The sequence below is a fragment of the Bombina bombina genome, chromosome 4 (genome assembly GCF_027579735.1).
Source record: "Bombina bombina isolate aBomBom1 chromosome 4, aBomBom1.pri, whole genome shotgun sequence".
NCBI lineage: Eukaryota > Metazoa > Chordata > Amphibia > Anura > Bombinatoridae > Bombina > Bombina bombina.
The window spans coordinates 593,488,711-593,512,869 of record NC_069502.1 but is presented as its reverse complement, the minus strand read 5'-3'; the positions used below and the strand labels follow the sequence as shown (position 1 = coordinate 593,512,869).

Sequence of the window (24,159 nt, the reverse complement as noted above, 5' to 3'; positions counted from 1 at the left end):
CAGTGTAAGAATGCCTCTCTCTTTATCTGGTTTGCAGATAATTGTGAAAGGTGAAATCTCCCTTTTGGGGGGGAAGCTTTGAAGTCCAGAAGATATCCCTGGGATATAATTTCCAACGCCCAGGGATCCTGGACATCTCTTGCCCACGCCTGGGCAAAGAGCGAAAGTCTGCCCCCTACTAGATCCGTTACCGGATAGGGGGCCGTTCCTTCATGCTGTCTTAGAGGCAGCAGCAGGCTTTTTGGCCTGCTTACCTTTGTTCCAGGACTGGTTTGGTCTCCAGACCGTCTTGGACTGAGCAAAAGTTCCCTCTTGTTTTGCATTAGAGGAAGTTGATGCCGCACCTGCCTTGAAGTTTCGAAGGGCACGAAAATTAGACTGTTTGGCCCTAGATTTGGACCTGTCCTGAGGAAGGGCATGACCTTTTCCTCCAGTGATATCAGCAATAATCTCCTTCAAACCAGGCCCGAATAGGGTCTGCCCCTTGAAGGGAATGTTAAGCAGCTTAGATTTTGAAGTCACGTCAGCTGACCATGATTTAAGACATAGCGCCCTGCGCGCCTGTATAGCAAAACCAGAATTCTTAGCCGTTAGTTTAGTCAAATGAACAATGGCATCAGAAACAAAAGAATTGGCTAGCTTAAGTGCTCTAAACTTGCCGAGTATGTCATCCAATGGAGTCGCTACCTGTAAAGCCTCTTCCAGAGACTCAAACCAGAACGCTGCAGCAGCAGTGACAGGAGCAATGCATGCACGGGGCTGTAGGATAAAACCTTGTTGAATAAACATTTTCTTAAGGTAACCTTCTAATTTTTTATCCATTGGATCTAAAAAAGCACAACTGTCCTCGACAGGGATAGTAGTACGCTTTGCTAGAGTAGAAACGGCTCCCTCCACCTTAGGGACTGTCTGCCATAAGTCCCGTGTGGTGGCGTCTATTGGAAACATTTTTCTAAAAATAGGAGGGGGAGAGAACGGCACACCTGGTCTATCCCATTCCTTATTAATAATTTCTGTAAACCTTTTAGGTATTGGAAAAACATCAGTACACGCCGGCACTGCATAGTATTTATCCAGTCTACACAATTTCTCTGGCACTGCAATTGTATCACAGTCATTCAGAGCAGCTAAAACCTCCCTGAGCAACACTCGGAGGTGTTCAAGCTTAAATTTAAATGTAGAAATATCAGAATCAGGTTGCATCATCTTCCCTGAGTCAGAAACATTACCCATAGACTGAAGCTCTCCTTCCTCAGCTTCTGCATATTGTGAGGCAGTATCAGGTAGTCTGGCTAATACCGCTGACAGTGTATTATCCATGACTGCCGCCATGTCTTGTAAAGTAATCGCTATGGGCGCCCTAGATGTACTTGGCGCCATTTGAGCGCGAGTCCCTTGAGCGGGAGTCAAAGGATCTGACACGTGGGGAGAGTTAGTCGGCATAACTTCCCCCTCGTCAGATTCCTCTGGTGATAAATTTTTTAAAGACAGAATATGATCTTTATTGCTTAAAGTGAAATCAGTACATTTGGTACACATTCTAAGAGGGGGTTCCACCATGGCTTTTAAACATAATGAACAAGGAGTTTCCTCTATGTCAGACATGTTTGTACAGACTAGCAATGAGACTAGCAAGCTTGGAAAACACTTTAAATCAAGTTAACAAGCAAATATAAAAAACGGTACTGTGCCTTTAAGAGAAACAAATTTTGTCAAAATTTGAAAAACAGTGAAAAAAGGCAGTAAGTCAAACGAAATTTTTACAGTGTATGTAATAAGTTAACAGAGCATTGCACCCACTTGCAAATGGATGATTAACCCCTTAATTAAAAAAAAACGGATAAAAAAAAACGATAGACGTTTTTTAACAGTCACAACAAACTGCCACAGCCTGCTGTGGCCCTACCTTCCCCAATAAACGACTTTGGAAAGCCTTTGAGCCCTTTAGAGATGTCCTATAGCATACAGGGGACTCCTGAGGGAAGCTGGATGTCACAGTTTGTAATTTTAACTGCGCAAAAAAGCGCTAAAATAGGCCCCTCCCACTCATACTACAACAGTGGAAAGCCTCAGGAAACTGTTTCTAGGCAAAATTTAAGCCAGCCATGTGGAAAAAAACTAGGCCCCAATAAAGTTTTATCACCAAAGCATATATAAAAACGATTAAACATGCCAGCAAACGTTTTATATTGCAATATTATAAGGGTATTACCCCTGAGAGTAAGCATGATACCAGTCGCTATTAAATCACTGTATTCAGGCTTAACTTACATTAATCCGGTTTCAGCAGCATTTTCTAGCATTTCCATTTCTAGAAAAAATTGTAACTGCACATACCTCATAGCAGAGTAACCTGCACGCCATTCTCCCGCTGAAGTTACCTCTCTCCTCAGACATATGTGAGAACAGCAATGGATCTTAGTTACAACCTGCTAAGATCATAGAAAACTCAGGCAGATTCTTCTTCATTTACTGCCTGGGATAAAATAGTACAACTCCGGTACCATTTAAAAATAAACTTTTGATTGAAGAAAAAAACTAGCTATTTTTCACCACTCTCTCTTACTACCTCCATGCTTCTTGAGAGTTGCAAGAGAATGACTGGATATGGCAGTTAGGGGGGGAGCTATGTAGCAGCTCTGCTGTGGGTGTCCTCTTGCAACTTCCTGTTGGGAATGAGAATATCCCACAAGCAATGGATGATCCGTGGACTGGATACACCTTACAAGAGAAAGGCATTTTTCTAACATATTCAAAAAAAAAAAAATGCTAACTAGTTGTGTCCTCTGACTACTGCAGTATGTAGAAATGGCTCCCAAATGTCTGAGAATCCCCTTCCCTGCATATACTGATTCCATTCCCTTTGGAGTCAGGTCAGTTTCTGCATATTTCAGGACTCCATATAATGCCTTTAAAAACTAGGCTTAGAACATAAATTTCAGAGTCCAGAAGTTATTGCTATATTGCCTACACCCAGAGCACAGGAATTAAACTACTCATAGGTAATATACGGCCTATGGTATCTCCTAGAAGTCTTGCCTGGGAACTACTATTCCCGGCATGATGCGTGGTTCAAGTTACATCACAATAAAAAGGAGATACCCATGAGTGAACAAACTGATCAGGTAGGATCCCTGTTATACTAGACAGAAGAATAAAGAAGGTTTGACCTCTCTCAGGTTCTGAGATCAGACCACCTGATGCGTTTCACGCTAAAATAGTGCTTTATCAAAGAACATTTGAGATTCTACAGATTTATGTTTATCTGTCTACTGTAATGTGACTATACAGATGGCCTTCTCCTCAAGAGATTACTCTACTAGGGTTAGATGCTGTGAAGTCTGTAATGCTATGTTTGCAGCAGACAGATTAATCATTTTGATACCTGTACTTCTGATAAGACTTTCTGTTCTTGTATGTGTCTAAAGAGGCAGAAGATCATGTCACCACTGTTGTAACCCCCCCCCCCCCCCCAATGTATGCAGGGGCAGACTGAGACCAACCAGGGCCCCCGGGCAAAAGTGTGGCAGGGCCCCCCACCCCCTCTTTGTTCCACCTACCTACCTCCTCTGCCCCTCCTCCACCATATTGCCCCCCCCCCATCTCCTGTACCCCTCCCACCATGTTTTTAATTGCCATATAAAGAGACATTTTTTTTCTTAAATATTTTTAATAAGAACTAAATATTGTAAATTAGCAAGTGCTTATGCCAAGAATTTTTTTTATAATCCCCATGCCTATATGCACTACAGTATGGAGCAGAAAGTAATGAGGGGCAGACAAGGGTGTAAAAATCACATGTTACTGGCAGCTAAAGAGGTAAAAATCATTAATTTGTATATTTCCTTTAAAGGGACATTATACACTCATTTTTTCTTTGCATAAATGTTTTGTAGATGATCTATTTATATAGCCCATAAAGTTTTTTTTAAAATAAATGTATAGTTTTGCTTATTTTTAAATAACATTGCTCTGATTTTCAGACTCCTAACCAAGCCCCAAAGTTTTATGTGAATACTGTCAGCTACCTTCTCCAGCTTGCTCCTGTTTGTGTAAAGGGTCTTTTCATATGTAAAAGAAGGGGGAGGGGGGAGTGTCTTATTTGCCACTTACAGTGGGCTTTCCAGCTACCTTTTCAACAGAGCCAAACTGACAGCTTCTAAGTAAGTTTTTAAACAGTTTTATACTGGATTTTTATATCAGTATCTGTGCATCTTATTCTTTATAGTAGTGTCTATTACATGCAGTTATATGAAAATGAGTGTATACTGTCCCTTTAAATAAGAGATGCATGATCCTATAAGTAGGTGTTTATACTAAATAAAGATAAAACTATCTCCATTATAACTGAAACCAGGGCAGGATTAGAGAAATCAATTTTAAAAGGGAGAGTAAAGTCAAAATTAAACTTTAAAAGGGACATGAAACCCAAAAACTTTATTTTATGATATAGGTAGAACATATAATTTTAAACAACTTTCCAGTTTACTTCTATTATCAAATTTGTTTCATTCTCTTGGTATCATTTGTTCAAGGAGTAGCAATGCACTACTGCTTTTTTAATTGAACACATGGGTGAGCCAATGACAATCAGAATATATATGCAGCCACCAATCAGCAGCTAGAACCTAGGTTCTTTGCTGCTCCTGAGCTTACCTAGACCTTTCAGCAAAGGATAACAAGAGAAGGAAGCAAATTAAATAATAGAAGTAAATTGGAAAATTGTTTAAAATGTTATGCTTTGACTAAATCAGGAATGTCTAATTATGACTTTACTGTCCCTTTAATGAATCAAATTGAACATACAATTTTAAACACCATTCAATGCAATTTACTTCTATTATCTAAGTTGCTTAATTCACTTCCTATCATTTGTTGAAAAGCATACCTGGGTAGGTTCAGGAGCAGCAATGGACTGCTGGGATGTAGCTGAAGATTGGTGGAGGCACATATATGCCTCTTGTTATTGGCTTACCCAACATGTTCAGCTAGCTCCCAGTAGAACATTGCTGCTCCCCTCCTATAGCATCTCATGTAGAGATATACAGTACTATAGAAAGGTCTAACACCCGCCAAAACTTAATAAATAAAAAATTAACACAATGTAAGAGGTTCCAAATCCTTATGCCTCACACACAGCTTTCCAGTACCTTATATACAGATATATACTATTATAGAGAGGCCCCCTACCCAGATCCTTATATAATATTATAGAGAGGTTCCCTGTGTCTCTCTCACACACACACAGCCCCTCCCCAGTCCCTTATATACAGACACTAATATAAAGAGTTCCTTCTGTGTCACACACAGCACCTACTCAGTTCCTTATAAACAGAAATATAATATTATAGAGATGTTCCCTCTGTCTCACACACACAGCCCCTCCACAGTACCTTATATAGCGATAAATAATATTATAGAGAGGTTCCCTCTGTCTCACACACAGCACCCTCCTCAGTACCTTATAAACAGATATATAATATTATAGAGAGGTTCCCTCTCTGTCTCACACACACACACTGACCCCTCCCCAGTACCTTATATACAGATATATTATAGAGAGGTTCCCTCTGTCTCACACACACACAGTCCCTCCCCAGTGTCTTATATACAGATATATAATATTATAGAGAGGTTCCCTCTGTCTCACACACAGCACCCTCCTCAGTACCTTATATACAGATATATAATATTATAGAGAGGTTCCCTCTGTATCACACACACACTGACCCCTCCCCAGTACCTTATATACAGATATATAATATTATATAGAGGTTCCCTCTGTCACACACACACAGTCCCTCCCCAGTGTCTTATATACAGATATATAATATTATAGAGAGGTTCCCCCTCTGTCTCACACACACACTGACCCCTCCCCAGTACCTTATATACAGATATATTATAGAGAGGTTCCCTCTGTCTCACACACACACACACAGTCCCTCCCCAGTGTCTTATATACAGATATATAATATTATAGAGAGGTTTCCTCTGTCTCACACACAGCACCCTCCTCAGTACCTTATATACAGATATATAATATTATAGAGAGGTTCCCTCTGTATCACACACACACTGACCCCTCCCCAGTACCTTATATACAGATATATAATATTATAGAGAGGTTCCCTCTGTCTCACACACACACACAGTCCCTCCCCAGTGTCTTATATACAGATATATAATATTATATAGAGGATCCCTCTGTCTCACACACACTGACCCCTCCCCAGTACCTTATATACAGATATATAATATTATAGAGAGGTTCCCTCTGTCTCGCACACACACACAGTCCCTCCCCAGTGTCTTATATACAGATATATTATATTATAGAGAGTTTCCCTCTGTCTCACACACAAGTCCCTCCCAAGTGTCTTATATACAGATATATAATATTATAGAGAGGTTCCCTCTGTCTCGCACACACACACAGTCCCTCCCCAGTGTCTTATATACAGATATATTATATTATAGAGAGTTTCCCTTTGTCTCACACACAAGTCCCTCCCAAGTATCTTATATACAGATATATAATATTATAGAGAGGTTCCCCCTCTGTCTTACACACATACTGACCCCTCCCCAGTACCTTATATACAGATATATAATATTATAGAGAGGTTCCCTCTGTCTCACACACACACTGACCCCTCCCCAATACCTTATATATAGATATATAATATTATAGAGAGGTTCCCTCTGTCTCACACACACACAGTCCCTCCCCAGTGTCTTATATACAGATATATTATATAGAGGTTCCCTCTGTCTCCCACACACACAGTCCCTCCCCAGTGTCTTATATATACAGATATATAATATTATATAGAGGTTCCCTCTGTCTCACACACACTGACCCCTCCCCAGTACCTTATATACAGATATATAATATTATAGAGAGGTTCCCTCTGTCTCGCAAACACACACAGTCCCTCCCCAGTGTCTTATATACAGATATATTATATTATAGAGAGTTTCCCTCTGTCTCACACACACACAGTCCCTCCCAAGTGTCTTATATACAGATATATAATATTATAGAGAGGTTCCCCCTCTGTCTCACACACACACTGACCCCTCCCCAATACCTTATATATAGATATATAATATTATAGAGAGGTTCCCTCTGTCTCACACACACACAGTCCCTCCCCAGTGTCTTATATACAGATATATTATATAGAGGTTCCCTCTGTCTCACACACACACAGTCCCTCCCCAGTGTCTTATATATACAGATATATAATATTATAGAGAGTTTCCCTCTGTCTCACACACACACTGACCCCTCCCCAGTACCTTATATACAGATATATTATAGATTTAGTTTAACATTTTGCCTGCAAGAAGGGAAGCTCACTAGGTATTGAAATAATAACTACGTCTACTTAATCACACAGCTTACTGTCGTCTCATAGATAGTACAGTTTTGTTCACAATACAGTAAAGGGCTGCAAAATGCATTGTTCATGCTCAGCAGCAACACAATGGAGTGAAAGGGGTTAATAATCCTCACAATGCACTGCAGTCTGAAGTTCTAATCTGAACCCCTCACCACTGACACCCCTGCCCCTGTATACACGGCCACTGCACCCCGCCCTCACCCCTGACCCATTCTACACACATGCTGCTTGCACGCCTCACAGTTGGGATTAATAAAATGATCAGATCCTCATCCGGTAGCTCCTCTCTCCCCTGACTGCTCAGTCCTCCTGCTCCAGTTGGTTCACCACGTGCACACATGCTGCGGCTGCTGTCACTGTGCCACTGCCGCCTCTAACAAGAACTGCGCAGTTAAAAATTGCGTGGTGATTGTGTGCATGGCCGGCGCGTGGGTGGAGCCAAGCAGGAGCCACAACAGGAACAGGGTTAGGTATCTAATATGTGGACCGGATTCCGGAGTCATCCGAACCCGGTTCACATATTCTGCAGGTGCAGTGACAGTGAGTGTTTTAACGTCACAACCATCCGGATCCTAATTCTGCAGAGCAGACTCACTCCAAGTCTCCACACTGTGACAGTGCTGTCGGCTAAGGATATGGCCTGGCCCCAAATTCCCAATGACACACTTGTGACTTCTAGACTAGTGTCGACTGTCACCCACCACCACTGGTCGCACACAACCAGTACAAAATCAAAAGGAGAAAAAAAATATTCTTACAGTTTAATAATAATTAAAAAAAAACTGCTGGCTGCTGCAGTTTCTGATCAAGGGTCGGGCCCCTTTAAGAGGCCGAGCCCTCGGGCAGGGCCCGATTTGCCCGACTTGTCAGTCCACCCCTGAATGTATGTTTCTTTTTCCTTGCAGTGCTTAGCAGGTCTGAAGGGGTGGGGCAGTTTGTCTAAATGGGAGCCATAAACTATAGCTAGTTCTGAGTGTCTGGCAGTTTTTTTAAAATTTGTCAATCTAATATTCTATCCTTGTCCAAATTCTTGCATTTCAGCCTGTATCACTAAACAGCTAAGTTACTGAGGCCCTGATATTCGAAGATTCTCCAGCTTGGAGTGAAATTGTAGTCAAGACTTCACAAAGGCTGAACCCACTGGATTTTCAAAAGAAAAAGTGCGGAACTCTCCAGCACTGTGAGATCTCTCTCATTTATATATGTGAAGCAGAGACAAGCCCAGTGCAAAATAGTACTGCATGATATGAGAGTTTTGTTATACAATATTTTATTTTACTATACATTTAAGATTGGGTCCTTTCAGTATTGTTGCATTTAAGCTTTGCACTTTCTAATTTGTATTTTAAAGCATTTAAATTTTGATCTAGAAGTTATTTTACCCATTCTGATTATGCTTTGAACGTTTCTGTGTTACTTTAATAACTTATGATCATACTTTGTATATTTCTGTGTATCTTTTACAAATTACATTGCCCTTTGAATTTTCTGCATTGTAAACTGACAGTTTCAGAGGGACAGGACAGTTCTCTGGGCTGAACAGGGGAGTCCCCATGGTATATCTGCAGCTCTCTCATAAGTCTTGTGAAAAAAAATGTAAGCATTTTATACAAGCTGGTCTCACTGATATGTCTCGAAAGCTGTATGCAGGTGGCGTTTGCTCAAAATTCACAATACACTTATTTTAACTAACAGAAAAGTAATATATACTAAAATATAATAAAATATAATAATTTAAATAAAAGACATGCAAAGTGCAGTATAATATAAAAAAAGATACACATAAATATACAAAGTATGATCCTAATTTGTTAAAGTTACGCAGAATCTGTGAAGGCATAATCACAATCCTAAATACACTGCTGTATACAAAATAAAATACAAGACAGAAAGTGCAAAGTTTAAATGTAATAAAAAATATAATCTGAAGTGTAAAGGGATTTAAAATAGAAGGCACAAAGTGTAAATGCAGCAGAACTGTAATGACATAGGCCTAAAACTCTAGGAGACAATTTTTTTTGCGGCCACTTGATATATCAATGGAAAAAAAAAAAAAGTATGATAATGCCAAACTTTAAAAGGTCATAGTAGATAAAAAAAAAACGAATGATCTAATTCATTAGAAAATTTATTTTTTACACTAGAAATGCCTTAACTTTATGTATAAAAAAACAAACAAAAAAAAACACCTAAAGAATCTAACCCTACTCTACCCAACACATAATCCCCCCCCCTAAACTAAGCCCCCCCCCCCCATCTACATTTTTCCCACTAAGTTACACAAAAAAAGGGGGAGGGAGAAAACTAAGTGTCAACTATAAAATCTAGTTGTTTTCACAAGTTATAGTGCAAACTAAATTTAGTATATTGAGAGGTTATGTTTGTGGGGACTAGAAGGAATACACTTTTTGCAGAGTTAAACCTAGATCAATCTCCACAGTTTTATATAGTTTAAAATTGAGTAACAGCTACACTGTATATACAGAGTGTGATGTGTAAACAACTTAACAGAAGAATATGGTTACTATTGGCAGAAATTTTGCAACAGTTTGTAAATGTTTATAATAGAAGCTTGTAAAAGTTTCAGCACTGAAGTTAGGAGAAAACACTTTGCAGCAATCACTGCAGATGTCAGTTGTTATAGACTGAATCTGTGGCATAGGCAAAGTACAGACTTGTAACAGTTTATGCACTGTTAGGAGGTTACACTTTGTAACAATCACTGCAGCTAGTAATTGTTACATACTGAATCTGTGGCATAGGCAAGTACAAGCTTGTAACAGTTTCAGCACTAAAATTAGGAGAAAACACTTTGAGCAATCACTGCAGCTGTTAGCTGCTACAGACTGAATCTGTGACATAGGCAAAGTGCATATTACCTTAAAGCATAAGAGATCATTTTGAATTCCAAACTAAAAACTCCTGTAGTAGAGATGAAGGTTTATGGCGGCCGGTAAGTTGATCCAGCCGACAGAAAAGATGTACACTAAACAGTAAAAGTAAAACATGCTCTGCAAAAGCAGCTGAAAAGGAATTCAAAAATCAGTAGGAACCTTCCACACAGGAAGGCAAACTCTGAGAGTAAGCTTGACAATATCCAAGCATCTAATTACAGGTACAGCTGTGTTTTATTCAGAGTAACTGTCATCATCATAGACTTCTTGTGAATATACTTAAAGGAACAGTTTAAGTGTAAGTATTTAAGGAAACAAAGCAACTGTACTGAGAGGAACAACAATGGCACATATGTACATGACACTAAGTTACACAAAATAAATCTAAGTTACAAAAAATAATAAACTATATTGTAGAAATGAAAAAAACATAATACCTAACACTAAACTACAAGCCTATTAAAATAAAAAAGCCCCCCCAAAATAAAAGAAACCCTAACTCTAAAATAAATTACAATAGCCCTTTAATGGGCCTTCTGGAGGGCATAAACCTCAGCTCTTTTTCATAGAAAATAAAAAGGTTACAAAACTCCCACCTACATTAAAGTAACCTCCCATCCCCCAAAATAAAAAATATATCTTTAAAAACCTAGGCTATGATATAAAATTAAAAATAACAAAGCCTATTCTAAAAAAATAAAAAACCCACCCCCAAAAAAACCTTAACTAACCCCAAAAGTGTTATTCACATCTGATGAGGACTCTGGCTTCTCTTGATCTGCCGCGGGCCCATCTTCATCTATGACTGCAGGTGCCGGGGGCCCATCTTCGCCACCTCTTCTGCCACCTCTGCAATCTTCATCACCGGCAGGGATCATCTTCATCCAGGCACCAAGCGCCGGGAGCCCATCTTCGTGGTGGCTTCAGTGGCCTCTTTCGCTGTCTCTGCTCCGCATCTTCTTTTCTTTGGCTCTCCTCTAAGAGCCCTCCTCTTCATGCGATCTCCGCGTCACCCTGAAAATCAGGAAGTATGGAAAACAGAATTTATGCTTACCTGATAAATTACTTTCTCCAACGGTGTGTCCGGTCCACGGCGTCATCCTTACTTGTGGGATATCTCTTCCCCAACAGGAAATGGCAAAGAGTCCCAGCAAAGCTGGCCATATAGTCCCTCCTAGGCTCCGCCCACCCCAGTCATTCGACCGACGGACAGGAGGAAAAATATAGGAGAAACCATATGGTACAGTGGTAACTGTAGTTAGAGAAAATAATTCATCAGACCTGATTAAAAAACCAGGGCGGGCCGTGGACCGGACACACCGTTGGAGAAAGTAATTTATCAGGTAAGCATAAATTCTGTTTTCTCCAACATTGGTGTGTCCGGTCCACGGCGTCATCCTTACTTGTGGGAACCAATACCAAAGCTTTAGGACACGGATGAAGGGAGGGAGCAAATCAGGTTACCTAAACGGAAGGCACCACGGCTTGCAAAACCTGTCTCCCAAAAATAGCCTCCGAAGAAGCAAAAGTATCAAATTTGTAAAATTTGGCAAAAGTGTGCAGTGAAGACCAAGTCGCTGCCTTACATATCTGGTCAACAGAAGCCTCGTTCTTGAAGGCCCATGTGGAAGCCACAGCCCTAGTGGAGTGAGCTGTGATTCTTTCAGGAGGCTGCCGTCTGGCAGTCTCATAAGCCAATCGGATGATGCTTTTAAGCCAAAAGGAAAGAGAGGTAGAAGTCGCTTTTTGACCTCTCCTTTTACCAGAATAAACAACAAACAAAGAAGATGTTTGTCTGAAATCTTTTGTAGCCTCTAAATAGAATTTTAGAGCACGGACTACGTCCAAATTGTGTAACAAACGTTCCTTCTTTGAAACTGGATTCGGACACAAAGAAGGTACAACTATCTCCTGGTTAATATTTTTGTTAGAAACAACCTTTGGAAGAAAACCAGGTTTAGTACGCAAAACCACCTTATCTGCATGGAACACCAGATAGGGCGGAGAACACTGCAGAGCAGATAACTCAGAAACTCTTCTAGCAGAAGAAATAGCAACCAAAAACAAAACTTTCCAAGATAGTAACTTAATATCTATGGAATGTAAAGGTTCAAACGGAACCCCTTGAAGAACTGAAAGAACTAGATTTAGACTCCAGGGAGGAGTCAAAGGTCTGTAAACAGGCTTGATCCTAACCAGAGCCTGAACAAATGCTTGAACATCTGGCACAGCTGCCAGTCTTTTGTGTAGTAAGACAGATAAAGCAGAGATCTGTCCCTTTAGAGAACTTGCAGATAATCCTTTCTCCAAACCTTTTTGTAGAAAGGAGAGAATCCTAGGAATTTTTATCTTATTCCATGGGAATCCTTTGGATTCACACCAACAGATATATCTTTTCCATATCTTATGGTAAATCTTTCTAGTTACCGGTTTTCTGGCCTGAACCAGAGTATCTCTCACGGAATCTGAAAACCCACGCTTCGATAGAATCAAGCGTTCAATCTCCAAGCCGTCAGCTGGAGGGAAACCAGATTTGGATGTTCGAATGGACCCTGAACAAGAAGGTCCTGTCTCAAAGGTAGCTTCCATGGTGGAACCGATGACATATTCACCAGGTCTGCATACCAAGTCCTGCGTGGCCACGCAGGAGCTATCAAGATCACCGAGGCCCTCTCCTGATTGATCCTGGCTACCAGCCTGGGAATGAGAGGAAACGGTGGAAATACATAAGCTAGGTTGAAGGTCCAAGGGGCTACTAGTGCATCTACTAGAGTCGCCTTGGGATCCCTGGATCTGGACCCGTAGCAAGGAACCTTGAAGTTCTGACGAGACGCCATCAGATCCATGTCTGGAATGCCCCATAATTGAGTTATTTGGGCAAAGATCTCCGGGTGGAGTTCCCACTCCCCCGGATGGAATGTCTGACGACTCAGATAATCCGCCTCCCAGTTTTCCACACCTGGGATGTGGATCGCAGACAGGTGGCAGGAGTGATCCTCTGCCCATTGAATTATTTTGGTCACTTCTTTCATCACCAGGGAACTCCTTGTTCCCCCCTGGTGATTGATATACGCAACGGTCGTCATGTTGTCTGATTGGAATCTTATGAATCTGGCCTTTGCTAGTTGAGGCCAAGTCCTGAGAGCATTGAATATCGCTCTCAATTCCAGAATGTTTATCGGGAGAAGAGACTCTTCCCGAGACCATAGACCCTGAGCTTTCAGGGATTCCCAGACCGCGCCCCAGCCCACTAGACTGGCGTCGGTCGTGACAATGACCCACTCTGGTCTGCGGAAGCTCATTCCCTGGGATAGATTGTCCAGGGTCAGCCACCAACGGAGTGAATCTCTGGTCTTCTGATCTACTTGAATCATTGGAGACAAGTCTGTATAGTCCCCATTCCACTGTTTGAGCATGCACAGTTGTAATGGTCTTAGATGAATTCGTGCAAAAGGAACTATGTCCATTGCTGCAACCATCAACCCTACTACTTCCATGCACTGCGCTATGGAAGGACGAGGAACAGAATGAAGAACTTGACAAGTGCTTAGAAGTTTTGACTTTCTGACTTCTGTCAGAAAAATCCTCATTTCTAAGGAATCTATTATTGTTCCCAAGAAGGGAACTCTTGTCGACGGAGACAGAGAACTTTTTTCTATGTTCACCTTCCATCCATGTGATCTGAGAAAGGCCAGAACGATGTCTGTATGAGCCTTTGCTTTTGACAGGGGCGACTCTTGTATTAGAATGTCGCCCAAGTAAGGTACTACTGCAATGCCCCTCGGTCTTAGAACCGCTAGAAGGGACCCTAGTACCTTTGTGAAAATCCTTGGAGCAGTGGCTAACCCGAATGGGAGGGCCACAAACTGGTAATGCTTGTCCAGAAAGGCGAACCTTAGGAACTGATGATGTTCTTTGTGGATAGGAATATGTAGGTACGCATCCTTTAGATCCACGGTAGTCATAAATTGACTTTCCTGGATAGTGGGTAGAATCGTTCGAATGGTTTCCATCTTGAACGATGGTACCCTGAGAAATTTGTTTAGGATCTTCAAATCCAAAATTGGTCTGAAAGTTCCCTCTTTTTTGGGAACTACGAACAGATTGGAATAAAAACCCATTCCTTGTTCCTTTATTGGAACTGGGTGTATCACTCCCATCTTTAACAGGTCTTCTACACAATGTAAGAACGCCTGTCTCTTTATTTGGTTTGAGGATAAGTGAGACATGTGGAACCTTCCCCTTGGGGGTAGTTCCCTGAATTCCAGGAGATAACCCTGAGAAACTATTTCTAGCGCCCAGGGATCCTGAACATCTCTTGCCCAAGCCTGAGCAAAGAGAGAGAGTCTGCCCCCCACTAGATCCGGTTCCGGATCGGGGGCTACTCCTTCATGCTGTTTTGTTAGCAGCGGCAGGCTTCTTGGCCTGCTTACCCTTGTTCCAGCCTTGCATCGGTTTCCAGGCTGGTTTGGGTAGTGAGGCATTACCCTCTTGCTTAGAGGATGCAGAATTAGAGGCCGGTCCGTTCCTGAAATTGCGAAAGGAACGAAAATTAGACTTATTCTTGGCCTTGAAAGGCCTATCTTGTGCAATTCTGGTCCAAATAGAGTTTTACCTTTGAAAGGGATGTTAAGCAATTTTGTCTTGGATGACACATCCGCTGACCAAGACTTTAGCCAAAGCGCTCTGCGCGCCACGATAGCAAACCCTGAATTTTTCGCCGCTAATCTAGCTAATTGCAAAGCGGCATCTAAAATAAAAGAGTTAGCCAACTTAAGTGCGTGAACTCTGTCCATAACCTCCTCATATGGAGTCTCTCTACTAAGCGTGTTTTCTAGTTCCTCGAACCAGAACCACGCTGCTGTAGTGACAGGAACAATGCACGAAATGGGTTGTAGAAGGTAACCTTGCTGTACAAAAATCTTTTTAAGCAAACCCTCCAATTTTTTATCCATAGGATCTTTGAAAGCACAACTATCCTCGATAGGAATAGTAGTGCGTTTGTTTAGAGTAGAAACTGCCCCCTCGACCTTAGGGACTGTCTGCCATAAGTCCTTTCTGGGGTCGACCATAGGAAATAATTTCTTAAATATAGGGGGGGGAACAAAAGGTATGCCGGGCTTTTCCCACTCCTTATTCACTATGTCCGCCACCCGCTTGGGTATAGGAAAAGCGTCGGGGTGCAACGGAACCTCTAGGAACTTGTCCATCTTGCATAATTTCTCTGGAATGACCAAGTTGTCACAATCATCCAGAGTAGATAACACCTCCTTAAGCAGTGCGCGGAGATGTTCTAATTTAAATTTAAATGTCACAACATCAGGTTCAGCTTGTTGAGAAATTTTTCCTGAATCTGAAATTTCCCCATCTGACAAAACCTCCCTCATGGCCCCTTCAGATTGGTGTGAGGGTATGACAGAACAATTATCATCAGCGCCCTCCTGCTCTTCAGTGTTTAAAACAGAGCAATCGCGCTTTCTCTGATAAGTAGGCATTTTGGATAAAATATTTGCTATGGAGTTATCCATTACAGCCGTTAATTGTTGCATGGTAATAAGCATTGGCGCGCTAGATGTACTTGGGGCCTCCTGTGTGGGCAAAACTGGTGTAGACACAGTAGGAGATGATGTAGTATCATGTTTACTCCCCTCATCTGAGGAATCATCTTGGGCAATTTCATTATCTGTGGCAGTACTGTCCTTACTTTGTTTGGACGCTATGGCACAATTATCACACAAATTTAAATGGGGAGACACATTGGCTTTCATACATATAGAACATAGCTTATCCGAAGGCACAGACATGTTAAACAGGCTTAAACTTGTCAATAAAGCACAAAAAACGTTTTAAAACAAAACCGTTACTGTCTCTTTAAATTTTAAACAGAAAACACTTTATTACTGAATATGTGAAAAAGTATGAAGGAATTGTTCAAAAATTACCAAAATTTCATCACAGTGTCTTAAAGCATTAAGAGTATTGCACACCAAATTTCAGAGCTTTAACCCTTAAAATAACGGAACCGGAGCCGTTTACAAATTTAACCCCTATACAGTCCCAGCTATAGCCTTTGCTGAGACCTAACCAAGCCCAGAGGGGAATACGATACCAATTGACGCCTTCTAGAAACTTTTCCAGCAACTTTCAGATCCTCACACATGCATCTGCATGCCCTGCTCTCAAAAAACAACTGCGCAGTAATGGCGCGAAAATGAGGCTCAGCCTACAACTAGGAAGGCCCCCTGACTGGAAAAGGTGTCTAACATAGTGCCTGCCGTTTAATAAACGTTCCCCAAGTTTATAAATGTGAATTGTCAGCATAAATATGAATAAAATGTCCAAATAAAGCAATCAATTTAGCCCATAAAAATGTCTACCAGGTTTATAGCCCATATTAAGCCCTTTATTCTGTTTGCTTGACTAAGAAAATGGCTTACCGGTCCCCATGAGGGGAAATGACAGCCTTCCAGCATTACATGGTCTTGTTAGAAATATGGCTAGTCATACCTTAAGCAGAAAAGTCTGCTAACTGTTTCCCCCAACTGAAGTTACTCCATCTCAACAGTCCTATGTGGAAACAGCAATCGATTTTAGTTACTGTCTGCTAAAATCATCTTCCTCTCACAAACAGAAATCTTCATCCTTTTCTGTTTCAGAGTAAATAGTACATACCAGCACTATTTTAAAATAACAAACACTTGATAGAAGAATAAAAACTACATTTAAACACCAAAAAAACTCTTAACCATCTCCGTGGAGATGTTGCCTGTGCAACGGCAAAGAGAATGACTGGGGTGGGCGGAGCCTAGGAGGGACTATATGGCCAGCTTTGCTGGGACTCTTTGCCATTTCCTGTTGGGGAAGAGATATCCCACAAGTAAGGATGACGCCGTGGACCGGACACACCAATGTTGGAGAAATTCAATATATGGGGGTACCACTTACTTCTGATTGGCTGATTTCAAATCAGTCAATCCCTATTAGCTGATTTGAATCAGCCAGTAGCAAGAACATTTTAAAAGTTAAAGGGACACTGAACCCAAATTTTTTTCTTTCATGATTCAGATAGAGCATGCAATTTTAAGCAACTTTCTAATTTACTCCTATTATCAATTTTTCTTCATTCTCTTGCTAACTTTATTTGAAAAGAAGGCACCTAAGCTTTTTTTTTTTGGTTCAGACCTCTGGAAAGCACTTTTTATTGGTGGATGAATGTATCCACCAATCGGCAAGGACAACCCAGGTTGTTCACCAACAATGGGCCGGCTTCTAAACTTACATTCTTGTATTTCAAATAAAGATACCAAGAGAATGAAGACAATTTGATAATAGGAGTAAATTAGAAAGTTGCTTAAAATGTCATGCTCTATCTGAAACACGAAAGAAAAAAAAATTGGGTTCAGTGTCCCTTTAAATTTGAATCATCCAATAGAAAAGGATAATTAGAATTTAGATTTAAAAAAGTTCTTGCTATTGGCTAATTCAAAGCCAAAGATAGCCGAAGTAAAGAAAACGTGGAGCGGAGAAAGAGGCAGCCGAAGTCCGCTTTCACCACTGCGAATATGTGTCCCCGGTGCAGGATGAAGGTGGGCCCCGCGGGTGATGAAGATTTCATAGCGGAGGCGGCGGAAAAGGCTGCTGAAGTCTGCCTCCGCAAGGATGGCCCCCCGGAGCCATGGATGAAGATGGACTGTGATGGATCAAGAAGAGCTGGAGTCCTCTTGATTATGTATGATGCATATTCTTGAAACTATTGTATATAAATTAATATCTATTTTTTCTTTTGTTTTTTATTTTAAATATAAATATATATTTTAAAATTTAAATTCATGTTACAAAAGGCATTAGTGTTACAATTGTTTTATTGCATAACAGGCATCCTTTTAGGTGATAATATAATTATAATGCGACTGTCTTTTATAAGATAAATATCTATTTTAAAAATATATTCCTTTTTACAATAATAGATACATCAAGCAAGAATATATACATTTTAATTTATATATCCAATACTTTAACTAATATTCATTATACATGACCATGCATTTTATTTAAAAGATTGTAGATATAATGTAGTCAGGCCGTGCATTGATATTCTATATTTAAACAGTTATGCATGTATATTGCATAATGGTTAACTATTGCATATACATTAATATGTGTTAATGTAAGCTTTTTGTGTTTATTAGGGATAACATAGATATATATGTTAATATATATTTATGTTACAATAGTCAGTATCATTAAATTATATATTTACATAACAGGTATGCAGTTATGTAGATCTATAATGTTAATTATACTGTCTTTAATTAGAAATAATAAAACACAACAAGCAACATTAATAACATTTTAATTTATAAGCAAATATTTAAACATTATGCATTGTACATAGCAATGCATCATTTAAATATTGAGTATTTATGTGTAGGGCCTTAGCTTCTACAGTTAGTTTTAGGCTATGATTAGGGGTCAATGTTTAAAAAATATGCATAGTCTTAGTGATGTACAATGCATATTGTTTAAATTTCTGTAGATATCTTAAAATGTATTTAATGTTTGCTTAATATTATTTTAAACATAAACATATATTTTCAAAAGATATATTTATGTTTGAAATAATAGCAATCAACTATTAAATCCCTTTTAACAAACAGTCCAATGTGATCCAGCACCAGGGTATTAGTTGTCAGATGTACAGGCTATCAATGACCAGCACCACAGTTAGCAGCACCACCAATATTAAAAGCAAACTATTTATTGAGACAACATAGAAAGACGTTTCAGATTCATATCCTTAATCATGTCTGATTTAAACATAGTTTCACTGCCTTTAAATATTTATTAAGCCACACCCATCAAACACCTTAACCCTTAAAGGTAACCTGAATTTATTTTTATATTTTAGTACACCTAGCACCACCTAGTAACCTAGTGGTCACACATTATATCTTTCAATTATAGTTATATACATAGGCCCCAATCCATCTCTCTATTCATACCTCCAGGTAACAATGTTCTTAACTTGTGTATCCAAAATAATTCCCTCCCCCTTTGAGCCATGGACCGCCGGCCAAGGATGTTTTTCCACCCCTGCACTGAATTCCAGGAGCCCGGATAGGCCAAGCAGGTTTTGTCGGTCCTTTAGCAGTCGGCTAGCGATCAGGGGCTCAATTCCGGTCCGGCAATTACTTTGACTTAAACTCTTAGGGAAGTCAATAAGATAATTTAATTTAAGATATCTCCAATACTTTAAATAATCTACATTTTACATGACAATGCATATTTTGTCACAGAGATGCGCTAAAATGCTGGCGGACCGGCAAAACCTCCTTGGCCTATCCGCGCTCCTGGAACACAATGCAGGAACTGAATTGATCCATGGTCCGCCGGCCAATGATGTTTTTCCGCTCCGGCACTGAGTTCCAGGAGCCTGGATAGGCCAAGCAAGTATTAACGGTGCCGCCAAAGTTTTAGTCCATCTCTGTGACACAGTATGTAAACACTGATGATAACTTTAGCAACATAGCTATATAGTTATAATAAGGTTTATTACTTATAGTATAGTTTATTATACGTAGTAATTTTTTTGACATTAGTCAGTTAGATAGACGTTACAGGGGAGTGTAGCTTAGACATGATGTAAGTGTAGGTTGTATTATGGACTTAGCTGGGCGTTCCAGGGGTGTGTAGGTTAGGCGTGACATCGGTGTAGGCGGACGGTGGGAGGTAGCGAGGCAGTGCAAATGGAGTGCAGCTTAGGCGTGGCGTAGTTATAGGCGGTCAGGGGGAGTTAGCAAGGTATGCTAGTGGGAGTAGCCTGCACTTTGCTTTGGACACATTGACACAGGATCAATATGTTCAAAGCAGCGAAGTGCAGGTTGCGAAGAGAGTAGTGGCCATGTTAGTCTCACCAGCTAACAGCTGCCGAGACATCGCCTGAGCTAGTTATTGAAGGTGTAAATACATTTAGGTCCCCACTGCAATATTTCAAGTGTGCCTACACGGAAACTAATTTTAGTTTCAGTGAGCGCACTGTTTGAGCTGTGTAGGTACACTTCAAACAGTGCCCCCCACCTCCGCAGTAAAATGCAGACGAGCGGCAATGTTCGATGTGGGCGGTGATGTCACGCTCCCATTGACTTCTATGGAAGATACATCATCACTCACCAGCATCGCTCAGACACGCCAATTTTTTTGTAACATTCCAACGAACCGCCAGGCTGCGATATTGACGAGGCAATTGATGCAGTTTCCAATGTTCCGTCGATGTTTTGAACATCCGGGCCTTATAATGATATCATGTGCAGCTTAAAGTGAAAGTAAACTTACGTGATCTGCTATACACAGTTACACAGTTTAGATAAAAATAATAGTAGTTTAATTCATAATTTTTTTTTAATTTAAATCTTAATACCTTTTTCGCCCCCAAAAAAGTCCAATATTTTCTATTTTCAAATCTGCCCGTTTTTCTCGATCTAATTCACTTGCAGCTCATGTGTATTTTTCCTCCAATTGACTTTCTGGCCGGTCGGCGGCCGTAAAGCTACGTCATCCCATTATTGGATCAATTGCGCATGCGCCAAAGCTCTTTACCCATTATTATGTCGGGCTCACGTTCACGTTCAGCGCATGCGCATAGCTGTTTATCTGTTGCAGCAATCTAAATTTAGGGTTTGATATTGACTCCCTTTTCTCGCAAAAGCGGCTGCTCTGATTCTCAAATAGCATAGTACTGAATGAATACATTATTGCTATTCATTCAGTACTATGTTTCCAACTCTGTGGACGCATGCGCGTTGAACACAGGATGATAAGAAAATCGCATGCGCATTGCGGCCACGATCGACGATTCGCACATGCGCAATGCTTTCCATTATCGTGAACGCACATTTCTCCTACGTATAGAGCGGGTGGGACCGCTCTATACGTAAAGGCAGAAAAATATAGGAAGTGGATGAGGGGCAGAGTAAGGCTAATGACGGTAAGCAAAATATATATTAAAAAAAATATAGAATCACTAACAGAAAAAAATAAAAAACATAGCGATCACAATATACTATTAGTATATCATACATCAGTGTTTTGCTGAGCATAGAAATTTACTTTCACTTTAATGCTACAGTTTCACACCTAAGGTTCTAACTGGGTCATGTTGGCCTGTAAATAAAAATGAGAGCAGCACTTGCCACTTATTACTAACATATTACACAGCAGTAAAGTGCGGTCACAGCGTCTATAAAAACCTACATTTAAATAAAAATGTGTTATCATGAGATAAAGCTGTGTCAACATATTACCACCTAAGAGATCTGAAAAAATGCTCTCCCCTCTTTGGCATGTAATCATCCAAACCAGCAAAGCTTCACCGGGCATCACAGCCAATCACAAACTATCCCATGTGGGATCTGGAAAAATTGGCACCTACCGCTGATGACTAAGTGACTGGTAGTTTGAGCTCACGACCAGCAGTGCACTGCAGCCCCTGAGCGGTATTATAATTATGTGTTTAACCCCTTTGCATGGGTAATACACCCATTAGGCTTTGCTAATGTAAAAATTAAATATCCTAACAAATTAGGGCATGCATTTTTTTTCATTATGGCACTTTACGTTCACAATATAAAATGCATGGACATTCCAAAATTAAATTGCCCCTTCAAATAATATATTTAGTGGAGATGTTTAATTTCAGTGTATGCTTTTTATTATTTTTGTGTGTAATTTAGATCCCATTTATATCCATACTACAGTTCCTACAGACCTCTGTACGATATGTAATAAAGGACAGTGATTTGACCCTTTAATTATACATAAGAACGCTTCCCAAACCTTTAAAATATAACCTTTTTTCCTTTAATATATTTTTTCTTTTTAGTCTCCTGAACTTTTTTCTTGCCAAAGTTTTTATTTCTAGCCAAAGTTTAATTTACATTTTGGTGTTTTCTTCCACAGCTATTATATTTATGAGCTGGCTGCTATTTTCCGGAGTTGCCCAAAATCTGATTTTTTTTTTGCGCTAGTACATCAATTTCAGACAGAAGAGCTATTTTATGTTATGTCAAACATCAATCATGTATCATCTATAAAATGATAGATGCGACGAGCTCACGAATTTATTTTTATACATACGTTGAGTTATTACGTACCCTGTTGATTTGTCACTATGGTAACTTACACGAGAGACCCGACACCAGAAGTGAGGTCACACAGAACTTCCTGTTTCACTGTAATGGAACGCAGTTGATACGCACTACCTGTCGTTCCGCGCATGTCACGCACGTAGCCTTTCACGGAAGGGGTGAGTTTAGCACACTATTTACACATGTTTATTTTCACTTACTGTATATCATGAAGATGAGGACTGTGGATCCCCGAACCTCACAGAATAAATTGTTGATTTACTTGAATAATCCCGGGAATGCTTCTGTTTGGTTTTATATATATATATATATATATATATATATATATATATATATATATATATATATATATATATATACACACACATCCACACACGTAAACATACAGCACAAATGTCAAAATGGCAGATTTGTTATAATGCCATATGGAGATGGTACAATGCAACATTTAATATGGCAGTCTGTATTTATAAATTCCAGGTGACCTCATTGCCTCTGTGACTCAGCAGTTCAGGACAGAGGGTATGACACTTCACACAATCCTCAGACAGATCTAATTAGTTCAGTTTAGTTTCATGTGTATAATCTTATGTTATAATGTCAATGTATCTTCATTAATGGGACAGAAGTCACAATTAAACATTTATGATCCAGATAAAACATTTTAAACACCTTTTCATTTGACTTATATTATCAAATGTGCTTTCTTTATCTTACTAGCTGGTAAGCCAATGAAATCAGCCATATATGAGCAGCCACCAATTATTAGATAGTTTCAAGTAGTGAGCTATTGCTCCTGTGCCCGCCTAGGTATACTTTTCAAGGAAGAATACCAAGAGAACAAAGCAAATTGGATAATATAAGTAAAATTAAGTTTTCTGTTTAAATTACATGCTCTATACAAATCACTAAAGTTTTTGTTTTACTTTATTGTCCCTTTAAGCAAACTGAGCTGAATCCCGGAGAGAGCTTTAGTTAAAACACACCCCAAATCAGTGCTTAAGATGTGTATACTATCTCTTATACCAGACTTTGAGCATACTTAGTTATATTTTGGTATAAATCAAGTACATTTTTCATTGTCATGTAATACAGAGAACTCAGTGATAATTTAACCCTTTGCATTACGTTCCACCTGTTGACTGAAACGTCCACTGGACAAAATTGAGTAATAATACTATTTTGGCCTGGTACTTATGCAAGCTGAAATCTTTTCTGGCTCAATTACTCAGTTCATCCTAACAACATCAAATAAGAATGTGTAAGGTTTTTTTTAAAACCTCTTTAAAGGGATACTGAACTTAATTTTTTCTATCATGATTAAAATAGAGCATGCAATTTTAAATAACTTTCTAATTTACTCATATTGTAAATGTTTCTTTGTTCTCTTTGTATCTTTATTTGAAAAAGCAGGCATGTAAGCTTTTTGGCTGACCTATTTTTGGTTAACACCCTGGATAGCGCTTGCTGATTGGTGGCTACATTTTATCCACCGATCAGCAAGCGCTACCCAGGTTCTGAACCAAATATGGGACGGCTCATAAGTTTACATTCCTGCTTTTTCAAATAAAGATTCCAAGAGAACAAAGAAACATTTACAATAGGAGTAAATTAGAAAGTTATTTAAAATTGCATGCTCTATTTTAATCATGATAGAAAAAATTAAGTTCAGTATCCCTTTAAAGAGGTTTTAAAAAAACCTTACACGTTCTT

The 24,159-nt window shown here is 39.7% G+C and overlaps 1 protein-coding gene across 1 annotated transcript in view; it reads left to right on the top strand.

The window, feature by feature from the left end:
- Window positions 1–22,530: 22,530 nt before the first annotated feature.
- Window positions 22,531–24,159, top strand: part of ASCC3 (activating signal cointegrator 1 complex subunit 3) — a 1,409,126-nt gene continuing 1,407,497 nt past the window's right edge. The window contains exon 1 of the mRNA XM_053710577.1: window positions 22,531–22,604. The gene's annotated coding sequence lies outside the window, so the exon portion shown is untranslated. The remainder of the gene's footprint in view (window positions 22,605–24,159) is intronic.